This window comes from Myotis daubentonii, chromosome 8 (genome assembly GCF_963259705.1).
Source record: "Myotis daubentonii chromosome 8, mMyoDau2.1, whole genome shotgun sequence".
Classification (NCBI taxonomy): Eukaryota; Metazoa; Chordata; class Mammalia; order Chiroptera; family Vespertilionidae; genus Myotis; species Myotis daubentonii.
This window is the reverse complement of record NC_081847.1, coordinates 33,417,586-33,433,163: the sequence shown is the minus strand read 5'-3', so window position 1 is coordinate 33,433,163 and position 15,578 is coordinate 33,417,586. Positions and strand designations below refer to the sequence as shown.

Here is a 15,578-nt window from a genome sequence, read left to right as displayed (position 1 = left end):
TCAATTAATATTTGACAAAGGAGGTAAGATCATACAATGGAGTCAAGACAGTCTCTTCAATAAATGGTGTTGGGCCGAAACCGGTTTGGCTCAATGGATAGAGCGTCGGCCTGCGGACTGAAAGGTCCCAGGTTCGATTCCGGTCAGGGGCATGTGCCTGGGTTGCGGGCACATCCCCAATAGGAGATGTGCAGGAGGCAGCTGATTGATGTTTCTCTCTCATCGATGTTTCTAACTCTCTCTATCTCTCTCCCTTCCTCTCTGTAAAAAATCAATAAAATATATTTAAAAAATAAAAAAATAAAAAATAAATAAATGGTGTTGGGAAAATTGGACAGATACATGCAAAAAAATGAAACTAGACCACCAACTTACACCATACACAAAAATAAACTCAAAATGGATAAAGGACTTAAATGTAAGACGGGAAACCATAAAAATACTAGAGGAATCCAAAGGCAACAAAATTTCAGACATATGCCGAAGCAATTTCTTCACTGATACAGCTCCTAGGTCATTGGAAACTAAAGAGAAAATAAACAAATGGGACTACATCAAAATAAAAAGCTTCTGCACAGCAAAAGAAACCATCAACAAAACAACAAGAAAGCCCACTGCATGGGAGAATGTATTTGCCAATGTTATCACCGATAAGGGTCTAATCTCCAACATTTATAGGGAACTCATACAACTTAGCAAAAGATAAAAAATCAAAATATTGGCAAAGGATCTAAACAGACACTTTTCAAAAGAGGACATTCAGAAAGCCAAGAGACATATGAAAACATGCTCAAAGTCACTAATCATCCAAGAAATGCAAATCAAAACAACAATGAGGTACCATCTCACACCTGTCAGAATGGCTACCATCAACAAATCAACAAACGACAAGTGCTGGAGAGGATGTGGAGAAAAAGGAACACTCCTGCACTGCTGGTGGAAATACAGACTGGTGCAGCCACTATGGAAGACAGTACCTCAAAAAGTTAAAAATGGAACTTCCATTTGACCCAGTGATCCCACTTTTAGGAATATATCCCAAAAAATCAGAGACACCAATCAGAAGGGATATATGCACCCCTATGTTCATAGCAGCACAATTCACCATAGCTAAGATCTGGAAACAGCCTAAGTGCCCATCAGCAGATGAATGGATTAGAAAACTGTGGTACATCTACACGATGGAATACTATGCTGCTGTAAAAAAGAAGGAATTCTTACCATTTGTGACAGCATGGCTGGAACTGGAGAGCATTATGCTAAATGAAATAAGCCAGTCAATGAAAGAAAAATACCACATGATCTCACTCATTTATGGATAATTAAGAAATTATAAACTGATGAGCAAAAATAGATACAGAGGCAGAGCAACATCGAACAGACCGTCAAACTACAGCGGGAAGGCTGGGGAGGGTTGGGGGGTGGGGGGTGAGGGTAAGAGATCAACCAAAGGACTTGTATGCATGCATACAAGCATAACCAATGGACACAAGACACTGGGGGGCATGGGAGGATAGGGGAGGGTCAAGGGGAGAAAAAAAAAGGAGACATATATAATACTCTTTGTAATGCTTTAAGCAATAAAACAATTAAAAAAAGAAAGTTTGAACTGAACGAGAAAATAAGGAGCATAAAAGAGAAAAATTTATGGAAATGTTCAAATAAACATTGACTATTAATATTAGACTGTGATATATTATGCCTCTAATTTATAATATCCATGATGGTATTTACTTACAGAACAAAAATACCATATATTTCCAAACTAGAAAAGGGTTTGGGGGAATGAAGTGATAAAAAGAATCCAAAAGAATGGTAGATAAAGAACTATAGAACATAAGACACACAGGGAAAAGTTAAACAGAAATATGGCTAATTATGTTAAATATAAATGAAATAAATTATCCAGGTAAAAGACAAAGACTATCAGAGACTGGATTAAAAAAGAAATCCAAATGAACTAGAGTAACCAAAACAGTTTTAAAAAATAAAAAATAAAGCTGGAGGAATAACACTAATTTTAAGACTATTATTACAAAGCTAGTTATTAAAAGTGTGATATTGGCAAAGGGATAACAGACCAAAAGAACAGAATGAAGAATATAGAAATAGATCCAAACAAATAATAGCCAATTTATTTTTGACACAGGTACAAAGGCAGTTCAATGGAAAAAGGATTGTTTTTCTTTTTTTTTACAAATGGTTTTGGAAAACTTAGACATCCATTTGCAAAATCACGAACTTCAATTTAAACCTCACACCTTGTATAAAAAAAGGACCTGTACCATAAAACAAACAATGAGCAAAAAATATTAAGACGCTTAACAAAAATATATAAATAAGCATGAAAAGATGCACAATATATTTTTTTAATATTTTATTGATTTTTTACAGAGAAGAAGGGAGAGGGATAGAGAGCCAGAAACATCAATTGGAGAGATCGATCAGCTGCCTCCTGCACGTCCCCCACTGGGGATGTGCCCACAACCAAGTCACATGCCCTTGACCGGAATCGAACCCGGGACCCTTCAGTCCGCAGGCCGACGCTCTATCCACTGAGCCAAACCGGTTTGGCACAATAATTTTAGTCATTAGGGAAGTTTAATCAAAATAAAAATTAAGATACACTACAGATCGATTAAAATGGCTAAAATTAAAAAACAAAAAAAGCTGACAATAAGTTGAGGATTCAAAGTAATATAAATTACGTAATTCACTCCTGGTGGGAGTGCAACATGATATAGTAAGTCACCTTAGAAAACAGTTTGGCAGTTTCTTATAAAGTTAAAATTATATTTTTCATATGACCTAGCAATCCCACTTATAGATACTTACCCTAGAAAAATAAAAACTTATGTTCATAAAAGCCTATACAGCTAATTTATAGAAGCTTTATTCATAATCAAAGAATGTTAAGTAAATGGATAATTGTGGTCCATCTATACAATGGAATACTATTTAAGCAATAAAAAGGAACTAACCATTGATACAACTTCAATGAATATCAAAAGCAATATGCTGAGTGAAGGAGGCAATAATGTTGACAAATAGGGGTGGGAGACTTGGTGTGACTACCAAGGGTTCTGTGTCCTGGTTGTGATGTGGTCACTTGAATCTATGTTTGTGTTAAATTTCATAGAATTGAAAACACAAAGAGAAATCAATTTTACTGTATATTAATTGTAAAAATTAAATTTAAACATAGGAAAACATGAACAACTTTATGTCAGTAAATCTGAAATTCCTAGAGGAAAGACTTACCAAAACTGACACACAAAAATGAAAACCCTAGAGTCCCATACCCAGTTCAATCAGTACTGTAACTGGATATCACTATAACCTGTTCTATCCTAATGTCTTTTTACTGTACAGCTTAACACTTCCAAAAAGTAACAAACTTTGTAAATGTTAAGCAAATGAGTATTGAACATACTCCTCGGCCCCACCTCATGCCTTTACACTGCTCTCCACCAATACTGCTTGCTGGAGGAACTCCTATTCATTCTTCAAGAATCAGTTCTGCATCCACAATGAAGCCTTTGCACACACCTCTCCAAAATAAATCAAGCACTTCCTCAGAAGCTGAAACACTTCCAAATATCTACATATCCACAGGGATTGGACCTAAACTGGCAGTCGGACACCTCTGAGGGGTCCCAGATTGGAGAGGGTGTAGGCTGGGCTGAAGGACCCCCCCCCCCCGAATTTCATGCACCGGGCCACTAGTTTATTACATTATCACATGTAATTTATTTATACATTTCTCTTTCAGCAGGTAACTCAAGACCTGGACCCTGACTTCTCTTGATATACACCCTGTATTTATCACAGTGCCTAGCATGGTGTTTCATAAGTGTTTGAAGAACTGAATTATCAAGAGAGTAGTAAACAATATTTTGGCAAAAATTAACCTTGCTTGCATATAGACCTTTTCCTGTTCAAAATTAAGAAAAGCAGTTTAGCCCTAGCTGGTTTGGCTCAGTGGATAGAGCATCGGCCTGTGGACTGAAGGGTCCCAGGTTCGATACCCAGTAGGGGGCGCGCAGGAGGCAAGCGATCAATGATTCTCATCACTGATGTTTCTCTCTCTCCCCCCTCTCCTTTCTTCTCTGAAATCAATAAAAATATATTTTTAAAAAAGTTTAGCTGTACAATGGATACTTGGATTTACAGCTGATTTTAAAGATGCTCTTCAGTCTTACATATAAATGTTTTCACACCCATAACTAATACCAGAGGTCAAAGTCATACTACCACTTCCCAAACAGATTATGAAAAGAGTCAATATGTAGGAGATGCTTCTTTGGAGCCATACGGCTCCATTTACCCTTTTATGAGGCTGTGTGATTTATCCATGTGATGAGCACAGTGCCTAACAATCCTTGATAGAGCTACAGAAACAATTCAGTACTGTTCCTGAAAGGCATTAACCTTGGAACCACTAACAACAAATATGACCTTGGATCTGTCATTTCACCCATCTGATTACAGTGAAGAGACTGCAAAATATAAGGAATACTACTCTCTCCTACTTCCTCCTTTACTGTCCAGAGGTAGGTTACAAAAGAGACAACCATACTTCTGCAGATGATGGGTACGCAATAACTAAAAGGGCGTGTTGTCCTAGACTTGCTAACAAAAAGTAGGCTGGAACGAAGGGCAGCAAACATTGGCTGGCTTCTAAATATAAAGGTATGTGAATGCTTATGATGAGTCATTCACTGCTTCTTGGGATTTATATTGATCACTTTTAAACCTAACAAGTCCAAGACCTAGGTAATATTCTTCCCATTTCACAAAAGGCAAATCGGAGTAATCGCTACAATGTCACAGAGAGATGATTTAAAAGTATTATGTCTAGATTCACAGTCTATTCATTCTGCTCTACAGCAAACATTTATGTCCTATTTGGCTCACAGTATGTTTTATCTCAATTTTAAAAACTGAGGTAAAATCCACATAACATAAAATTCATCATTTTAAAGTGCACAATTTAGTGGTTTTTAGTATATTCACAATGTGCAATCACCACCACTATCTGATTCCAGAATATTTCCATCACCCCCAAAAATAACCCAATACCACATAGCAGTCATTCCTCACACTCCCAACAACCACTAATCCTATGGATTTTCCTATCCTGGATCAGTTATTAAGTTAAATTTTGTGCTAAAACGTTTTGTAATAGGCTGGCCTGTGTGACTCAGTGGCTGAGCATTGACCTATGAACCAGAAGGTCACGGTTCAATTCCCAGTCAGAGCATATGCTCAGGCTGTGGGCTCAATCCCCAGTGTGGGGCATGCAGGAGGCAGCAGATCAATGATTCTCTCACTGTTGATGTTTTTCTCTCTCTCTCCCTTTCTCTCTGAAACCAATAAAAAATATAATTAAAAAATGTTTTGTAATAAATTATTTTTAATTGTGACTTAATTGCTGACACTAAAAAAATTTTAACCTTCGGTTTCTCAAAAGAAAAAGAGAAGGTAGGTAGGATTATCTGGTAACAATAATTCTGCATTCCTGCACTGAGAAAATCACTCTGATGTACTGAGCTGTGTGTACCCACCAGCAGTGGGCTCTAAAGGTATGTCATCTACTGGAGATGACACAGGTAAACCTGGACAACTCTGTTAATTTAGCTTACTGGCCCAACTCCTGTGGTTATTTGTGTTAGCAATCCCTGCTGTATACTAAATATAGCATTATCACATGCAATGGCAAACACATTTAAGTTCTCAATTTAAGACTATTTGCTCCTTGATTTAGTTTTCATTATTAGTCCAATTAGAACTTCAAAAAAAATCTTGGATCAGTTTACAATATGCCTTTTGTCAATTAAGAAATATAGAACTGACCATGGATTTACAGAAAAATTCTAATGGTCAAGACCTCTTCTCTGTACATATTCTAACAGCACTCTGCTTACCTCTTCATTGAGCACTGCCATTGTACTGTTTACACATCCATCTAGCTACACAAAGCTCCAAGGACAGAAAACGGTATCCCCAAGAGTCTCTACCACTGTCATGTACAAGATGATCCAGAAGTACTTGTTGAAAGAATAACACCGTGACAAGTGATAAATCAAACAAGTGTTGAAATATTTAAAAAATTAAGAGGGGAAACTATTACTTGGACAAAATAAATTATAACACTGAAAATGGAGTTTATTAATGAGATCAGAGGTCCATGAACTCCTTAAAAGTATAAACCAAGCCCTAGCCAGTTTGGCTCAATGGATAGAGCATAGGCCTGTGAACTAAAGGGTCCCAGGTTCGATTCCGGTCAAGGGTTTGTGCCTTTGTTGAGGGTCCTCCCCAGCCTGGGCCCTGGTTGGGGCTTGTGCAGGGGGCTACCAATCGATGTGCTTCTCTCACATCGATGTTTCTCTCTGTCTTTCCCTCTCTTCCAATCTCCCTAAAAATCAATGGAAAAATATCCTCGGGTGAGGATTAAAAAAAGAAAAGTATATACCAAAAAGCAGGTGCAGGTACTTGAGCTTTTATTACAGGCTCAGAGGAAATCTGTAAACTACAAAAGATTTAAGAATCACTGAGTTAGACAAAAGGAAATGTACATCTTTAACAATGTTTAATATTAATTTAAAAAGGTTAACTTGACAATTTACACAAATATTAAACAATTAAATTTCTCAAACTAAGTATACCTCATTCTTTCCTAAAGGCAGAGAAGATGACAATGTATCCTAGGCTTCAATTTATGTTCCAGCATGAGCCCCAAGCTTGATGAATGATTAACAAAATGTCAGCCTCGGAAAAGATACAGTGGCATTCAGAATCAATCAGGTGAGGACATCGGTTTACACAAGGAAACTTTATTTTTGCTTTACATTACTGCTTAAAAAATAAGAACTTGATTTTCTTTATAAGTGTCCAAACTTAAATCATTTAGTGTCTTACATTTTTTAAATTGATGAGAGAAAAAGAGAAACATTGATTTGTTTCACTTATTTATGCATTCATTGGTTGCTTCTTGTATGTACTCTGATCAGGGATCGAATCTGAAACCTTTGGGTATCCGGATGATGCTTTAACTAAATGAGCTACCCAGCCAGAGCTTACATTTTTAAGTATATCCCTTGAATTATATGTGGAAAGGGAATTTCTTGAGAGCCAGAGAGATACTTTAAAATGTTTTTTTTTCTGAACTTATAAGTCACAATTATTTTAAGAATTGGTGACCTCTTAAATCTTAAAATTATTAAGATACCATTACTGAACTTTCTAAATTAGTGCTTACAGCCTTTTAAAAAGTCAAAATACAAAGAGAACATATCTGTGTAGAACACTAGGATAAATGATCAAGACTTTCAGACCTAAGATCATTGACTTAGATGCCCTGTATCCCGCACAAATGGCCAGAGGACTGAGGGGACCAGTATCTCCACACATCTGTTATTCTTCCTGATACAGTACAGTGGCTCAAAATTCTGGTTTAAATCACCTAGAGCAGTGGTTCTCAACCTGTGGGCCGCGACCCCTTTGGAGGTCGAACGACCCTTTCACAGGGGTCACCTAAAACCATCGGAAAACACATATATAATTACATACTGTTTTTGTTACTAATCACTATGCTTTAATTATGTTCAATTTGTAACAATGAAATTGGGGTCACCACAACATGAGGAACTGTATTAAAGGGTTGAGGCATTAGGAAGGTTGAGAACCACTGATCTAGAGAGATCACAGATTAGTCAAAACCCACACAGGTTGAAAACCACAAAAACAACAAATACAAACTAAACCTTTTATCCCTATCTTGGAAGAATAAGCCAAAAGAATAAGTTAGTGGTAAAAATGAATGTTAACATTAAATGAAATTATCTTTTTCTTCCACTTTATAATGGTTCTCTTTTCTTGTCTCATCTTAAGGTGGTAATCATGGCCAACAACATTCTCTCTCATCCATCAAACTAATGCAATATAAATAGTGGTGTTTTTGTTTCTTAAATAGGGAAAACAGGTAAAAATGGTTAACAATTAGCTCCTTGACAGTTCCCCAACCCACTCTGACCTTTAAATCTCAAGACTCCAAGTGCACAGAGAAACAACCTGTTCAAAGCCAGAGTATAGGTTTGTTTCTCCACCCTCCCGCCCCCGCCCCCCAGTCCTGCAAAGGAGCTGAATTCAGAATATAAGCATTCACAGTAAGACCTGGTAACTCATTAAGCTACTGCTTGTGTAAAATTACAGGATTTTTAAGACATTATAATCCTAACATATCCCTGAGGATTCTGTTTTTATTCCCATCTACAAAATTTACAACATTCTTATTTTAAGAGGCAAAACACTCAAGCATTTCTATAAAATGAACCAGCATGTATGGAGTAACAAATAACATTCAAGCCCTCTATGAATTTTATTTCTTCACCTTTAAACCAGAAAAGGATCAAAGAGCCAATGTAACATAAATAACATAGGAACAGTGGCAAGTCTTCCAATGAAGGGAAGTATTGTAAGGAAACCCAAGCAGTTTGATATGAATTAATATAGTTCTAACTCAAACACTTGACAAAAGTCTGAAGTCCAGTATTGTCTCCAATAATCCTATAAAATAAAAGGGTAATATGCAAATTGATCAAATGTTGGAAGGACCGGTTGCTATGACATGCACTGACCACCAGGGGACAGATGCTTAATGCAGGAGCTGCCCCCAGCCTGCAGGCCCTGATTGGGGTCTACTGGCCAACCTCTCGGTCCCTTACCCTGGATGGCAGGCTCCGATTGCCCAATGGCAACTGGGGAACCGGGGTGGGTAGAGGCGGACTCCAGTGGTGCCAGGCCAAGGCCCCCGCCCTGCACACAGAGGGCAACCCGTGGCAAGGAGGTGAGGCCAGCAAGCGGGCAGGAACAGCCAACCTCTCGATCCCTCCTCCAGGCCAGCAGGCTCTGATTGCCTGATGGTGAGCGGTTCCGGGGTGGGTAGTGGTGGGGGGTGGGGCCAGCTGCTGGGGAAGATGGCCCTGATTGCAAGCCAGGCCTAGGAACCATACCCGTGCATGAATTTCATGTGGGTGGTGGTGGGGTTGTGTTCTTCAGCCTGGCCTGTGCCCTCTCATAGACTAGGAGCTCTCGGAGGATGTCCGACTGATGGCTACAGGGGGGGGGGGGGTGGGGGGGCAGGCCTAAGCCACAGTCTGGCATCCCTCTGTGGGAGGCGACCTGTGGGCTGATAGGGGGATGGCGCTGGCCAGCAAGAGGCCGCCCCTGCCCCCCCCCATCACTGTCCCCTCCCTCTGCCTGCTGGCACCCACCTTGGCCGGCCCCACCCCCTGGTCGCTCCGCCTTTCAGTCAATTTGCACATTAGGCTTTTATTATATAGGATTATATAGGGTGATGGGCAAAGATATCACTGTATATATTTTTACCAGGCAACAAAAACAAAATAAAGTCACAACTGACACTTTATTCCACTGGCCACAACTCTCTGGAACTAAAAGAAAACTTCATTTGAGACCCAGAGTAACTTAAATATAATCCAGCATTTACATATGTAATAATTACTGCTATCATTTAAATGCCTCTAGTAGCCTGGCCTGGTATGAGATGCACACTCCCATTTTAGAAATAAACATGTCCAGAGGTTAAACCTGCCAAGTCATAGGACTACTAAGTGGCTGAGGCCAGATCTGAACCCCTCTGCTCAGGAAGAAAAATTCCAAGGCAGATGGCTATTTGTTTTCATGTTATATAGTCATAAATACATAGAACATGTTAACTACTTTAAACTACTGATAAGGACAGGTTCCTTCTCTATCTAAGGAGTGTATTATTTAAGAATACAAAGCAAATAAGAAAGCAAATTAGCGCATAACCTAAGAGAACAGGGCATACAGAAGATGTCAATGCAGGATACAATTCTTCAAACATATCCCTAACATACAATGCATAAGTAATTCCCAAACTATAATCAAAGGACCACTGACAAATAAGACCTCTAATCCAGGTTCACAAGTCTTTAAGGTGAGCAAACTTTGAACGTACCCCAAGTCTGAGATGGGAGTCCCTTCTCTATCTAGAAGCAAGAGAATCCTATATTCATGAAGACTAAAGAACCATTCTCACAATTTGCACTGTATATGAGTAACTGAGGCATCTACACCAAGCTTGAGTTACATACCGACCCACCTATCAACAGCAACAATTCAGTACCTCACCCATTAAGCGGGCCAGACCAGAAACAGGAAGTACAGGTCAAAAGGCCTCATTAAAAAATAAGAACTACTGGCAGCAGAAAATGAAAATAAAGAATAAAGAGTAGCAACACTGACATTGAACACATTGATTTCACTGACAGAAAAGGGAAAGAACTCATATTAGTCAGGTGCCCAGAACTTCATAAATTATCTCCTTTAATCCTCACAGTAACCCTGAGATAAATTTATCTGCTGCTTTAGTTATTAACCCTCACAAGTACTACTAACCCCCATTTTACAGGTTAATAATTAAGTTGTTCAAGGTAGTTATCTAAATTGTTTAGATGACAAAAATCTAGGCTTGAGAGATGTAAAGAAACAGTCCCCAGACTTGGTCTGTCTCATTCCAACAATCCTGTTGCTCCCCAACAAGCAATGTTCAAGAATGAGAAAGTCTGAACTCCCCACCCCCAAATTTCTATAGCTATTTCAGAAACTATACAATTGAACTTTCCCCAAATCTGAGGAAAGCCAACAGAAATTTTCATAAGAAAACATCTCAGAAAGCTACTAAATTGTAGAATGATATATGCATCATTACATAATGTCCTCAGTTGTAAGCTTGAGGATAGAGACAATCTGGAGATCCTTAGCATCTATCTGAAATGTAGTAGGCACTGAGGGTCTGTTGAATGAGTAACATCTTTTGACTGGTTATAAAGTCAATAGCCCAAAATGACTATTTTGTACTTTATAATATGCTATGGTTCATTTCTTTAGGAAAATAATTTACCCATTCATTTTTAACAGGGTTGCTTTCCTAAATTTTGTAGAACATTAATGAAATAAATAAAACTGAGAAATGCCTGTTACTGTATCAGTCATAAATTCAGAAAAATTTCTAGTGTTCACTTTTTCAAGCAGATTAAAATGTTTCAGCTAATAAAAACCTGTCAGAAAAATCCACAAAATCAAAAAGTGTGAAAAGAAAAACAGTGGCCAATATAAAGGTATTTAAAGATTATTCTAAGAATACCCTGGTACTGAACCTTAAAACACTCACATCAGATAACATGATTATTTTCAATGCAAGAAAACACTATTATCACTAATGTAAAAAAAAGCTTGCCTACCATAGTAACGGTTCCTAAGTAGGTTTCTTATGTCTAAGACACACAATTTGCAGAAACCAGTGAAATGCCACTCCTAGAATGACACTGTGAATTCATTTACCTAAAACTTTTAAAGACTTAATCCTTAATTTCTATAATATGAAAAAAAAATTTTTGGTCAGCAACTAAGTCTGCTGATATCTACCCTGGAGCACACCAAATATTTAAGAAAAACTGCCAATGGCCTATAACCCAATGTAAATATATGCTTTGTTACAATGACAGCAGTTTCTTAATAATCCTAGAGGAATTTCTTCATTTGAAAAGCTAGGTGGCCTAGATTTCTATTAAGAAACAATTAAATGATACTCTACTTTTGAAATTATCCACCTTAAGAGTTCAAAGTAATTTAGGTGTATAAACACACTAATACTCTTGTGAAATGAACTTGGTCCAGTTCACCCAATGAATTGTGTTAGACCAAGGATCAAATCTAGTTTGTCACTTTATATCAAGTATCACAAGCATTATTACTTTAAAATTCTAAGTCCTTACCTAATCCAATGCGAATCATATCAGTTATCAATTTTTGAACTTATACAGCTTGTACTGTAATTTATGCAAATGTCATATAGTTGTCAAAATAAGAATCATAAGTGTTTTAACAGTCAATATCTTTTGGGCACTTATTATGTTAAGTATTATGCTAAACTAGAGGCACCGGTGGGGTCCCTCAGCCTGGCCTGCGCCCTCTTGCAATCTGGGACCCCTCAGGGGATGTCAGAGGCCTGGCGCACGGATTCAGCCTGATCCCCGCAGGCCAGGCTGAGGGACCCCACTGGTACACAAATCTGAGCACCAGTCCTCTAGGATGCATATAAGATCTTTGGTTAATCTCTTCCCACCCTCCCAGCCCCTGAGATTCATCAGTCTGTTCCACATTTCCATACCTGTGTGTTGAGCACCTGCCCCCTGGTGGTCAGTGCGTGTCATAGCTACCGGTAGAATGGTCACTAAGGCTTTTATATATATAGATGTGTTACATGCATAATCTGAATACTCACAATGACCCCATGGGGAAACTGAGGCACAGAGATAACCTTTCCAAGGTAAAATCTAGAAAAAGTACAATGCAGGGAGGGGTGCACAGAGCTATATAGTAAGTCTTCACTTAATGTCGTTTATAAGTATAAGGAAACCAATTTTGTCACAGGCTAATCGATATAAACAAGAGTTAAATTCCTATGGCATCTCATCAAGCTTCTAACAGAACAAAACAAAACAAAACAAAACACTACATTATTCAAGGACGTGATGTAATTCAGAAGCCATGAATCTCCACTGCCTGGACCAGGATCCTAGGCCAGCTCTAGGGCTAAGATACTTGGTTGAACCACTTAACCTTCATGTGGCCCAATTTCTTTTCTTCTAAAGCTAAAAGTCCAACAAATAATCTCAAAAGTCACTCATACCCTGAAATGTTGATTTTGTAATCACACTGTAATTAGGTAACTAACTCAAAACAAAACAAAATTCCTCCATCCTCTGAAGTTTTCCTCAGTAGAGTCATTTTATGAATCTAATCAATAGGATACTGTTGAAGAGCAAAAAACAGTACTTTTTCTTAAAAACTATAAGTCCACTCTGCAAGTATGATCCTCAACTCTGACTCTTAAACTCAAATAACAATGACAGGGAGAAACAACCTTACAACATCTTTGGATTGGGATGGGAGGTGTGAAAAAACAAACAGACCACTGTACGTATAGGTGGCTATCAATTCATAAAAACAATTACCCATTTCTATCTCCTCTAAAAAATAGGAAATTAAGTCTTTAAAAGGTTGTCACATAAACTCATTGCTTTATTCAGCCAATAAAAATTAATGACAAAATTGTGCCATTTACCCAAGAAGTTTATTATAGGCATGGAAGAATCACCAATTTATAGAAATCCTACTAAAATGGCCTGTAGCTCTAGAATCTACATTTAACCAAGCTCGTCATGTAGTCCTTCCAAATTGCATATAAAGGCAGTAACAGGACACTTAAACATTAAGAAAGAAGCATAAAGCCCTAGCCAGTTTGGCTCAGTGGATAGAGAGTTGGCCTGAGGACCAAACGGTCCTGGGTTTGATTCCAGTCAAGGACAACTACCTCGGTTGCAGACTCCTCCCTGGATTGGGCCCTGGTCAAGGCACATGCAGGAGGCAACCGACCAATGTGTTTCTCTCACATTGAAATTCTCTCTGTCTTTCCCTCTCTCTCTTAAAATGAATGAATGAATGAATGAATGAATGAATGAAAGGAAAAATATCCTCTGGTGAGGATTAAAAAAAAAAAAAGACACATAGGTTCCATTCAACCCCATTATTCTGTGAAGTCTTCCAGGACCAAATCACTTTATAGAATAATCTTTGCTGCCTTTGTTCTCTAGAAAATAATCCCCACCCAGAAAAAACAGGATAATCTGCAATAGAATAATTTCCTATCTGCAAAGTCCCTTTGCCACATGTTACTGTAATCCAGAATCCAGGGATGAGATTATGAACATCTTTGGGGGTAGGGGAGTGTCATTCTATCTACTACACCCACCCTCTTGCCTCCCAACAGAAAGTCTCAAAACTCATAATCTAAATTAGGAATAATGAGGCTCTAGGTATAATACATTAACTACAATCCCTGGTGTACAATTCCTTAAAAAAAAAGTTATTTGCTCCCAACATGCAATGGGGGTCAGGGATAGGGCACCAGTTATAGACATTCTATCTGAACAGGGAAAATATAAGAGAAAACAGATCCATTGGTCCAAAGCAGTTTCAAAATCTGAGCTAACTCCATTCATTCCATTTCCAAACCAGAGAAAAATCCTCAGTGGCATTCAGCTCTCTGCACCCTTGGTTCCACCCTTCTTCTTCTTCTTCTTCTTCTTTTCTTTTTATGAAAACCAGCATTTATACCTGAGTAGTTTTACCAGCCTGCTTTTTTGCTAGTAGCATTGGGTTCACAGTCCTCTTTAATTTCCTATTCTCTTTCAAACCAAGCTGTTTTTGCTAGTATAAATTCTCAAGAACCCAGAAGGCTTTACATGAATTTCACAAAGGTTCACTCCACTAGTCAGACTCAGATCCACAAACAAACCAGGGTGCACTTTTAAGACTTTTCCGTGGAAATCTCCTCAGCCAAATATCCATGTTTATCACATTAAGTTGTCTTTTCCACATAACCACAGGACACATTCTTAAGCATATTTGCCACTTTGTAACAAGGATCCTTTTTCCTCCAGTCTCCAATGAATGCATATCCCACTTCCACCCGAGCCCTCATTAACAAAGGCATTACATCCATATTTCTAGCAACAATCTATTCTTCTAAGTCTTTTCTACCATATTCCTCAAAAATTTTCTGGTCCTGCCCAGTTTGGCTTAGTGGATAGATCATCAGCCTGCAGACTGAAGCGTCCCGGGTTCAATTCCATTCAAGGGCACATGCCTGGGTTGTGGGCTTGATCCCCAATGGAGGGTATGCAGGAGGGCATGGCTGCCTCCCGCATGCAGCCAATAAATGATTCTCTCTCATCATTGATGTTTCTATTGAAAAGGAGGGAGGGAGGGAGGGAGGGAGGGAGGGAGGGAGGGAGGGAGGGAGGGAGGAAGGAAGGAAGGAAGGAAGGAAGGAAGGAAGGAAGGAAGGAAGGAAGGAAGGAAGGAAGGAAGGAAGATTGATTTCTGGCCTCCACTGACCCTTCCACATTTTTAGATAACAGTACCCCAACTCCTGGTACCAAAATCTATACTAGTGTGAGAATGCTGCCACAACTAATTACCACAAACGTAGAGGCTAAAAACAACAGAAATTTTATTATCTCACTGTTTCTGCAGGTCAGAAGTTGGATGAACTTGGCTGTTTCCTGTTTAGGGTCTCACAAGGCCAAAATCAAGGTGTATTCCTTGCCCGAAACTCTGGGGAAGAATCTATTTCAAAGCTCATGTAGAACTGTTAACTTCAGTTCCTTGTGGCTATACAACTGAGGTTTCCTTTTCCTTGCTGGCTGTCAGCCAGAGCTGGTCTTTGCTACTAGAGGCCACCCACATCCCTTCTCATGGTTTCCCAGTGGCCCCCTCTAGCAACAGCAAATGGGGTCCCTCTCATGATTCAGATCTCCCAATTTTGCTTCTGACCCACCTCTTTTTTAACTCCCAGCTACAGAAAGTTCTCTGCTTTTAGACTGGGCCTACTCACAAAATCTAGGACAATCTTCCTATTTTAACCCCAATTACACCTGCAAAGTCCCCTTTATCATGTTACA

At 38.7% G+C, this 15,578-nt stretch overlaps 1 protein-coding gene across 3 annotated transcripts in view; it reads right to left on the bottom strand.

The window, feature by feature from the left end:
• The window catches only part of CSNK2A1 (casein kinase 2 alpha 1), a 66,508-nt gene that overhangs the window by 48,273 nt on the left and 2,657 nt on the right, over positions 1–15,578 (bottom strand). The gene's annotated exons all lie outside the window — the stretch shown is intronic.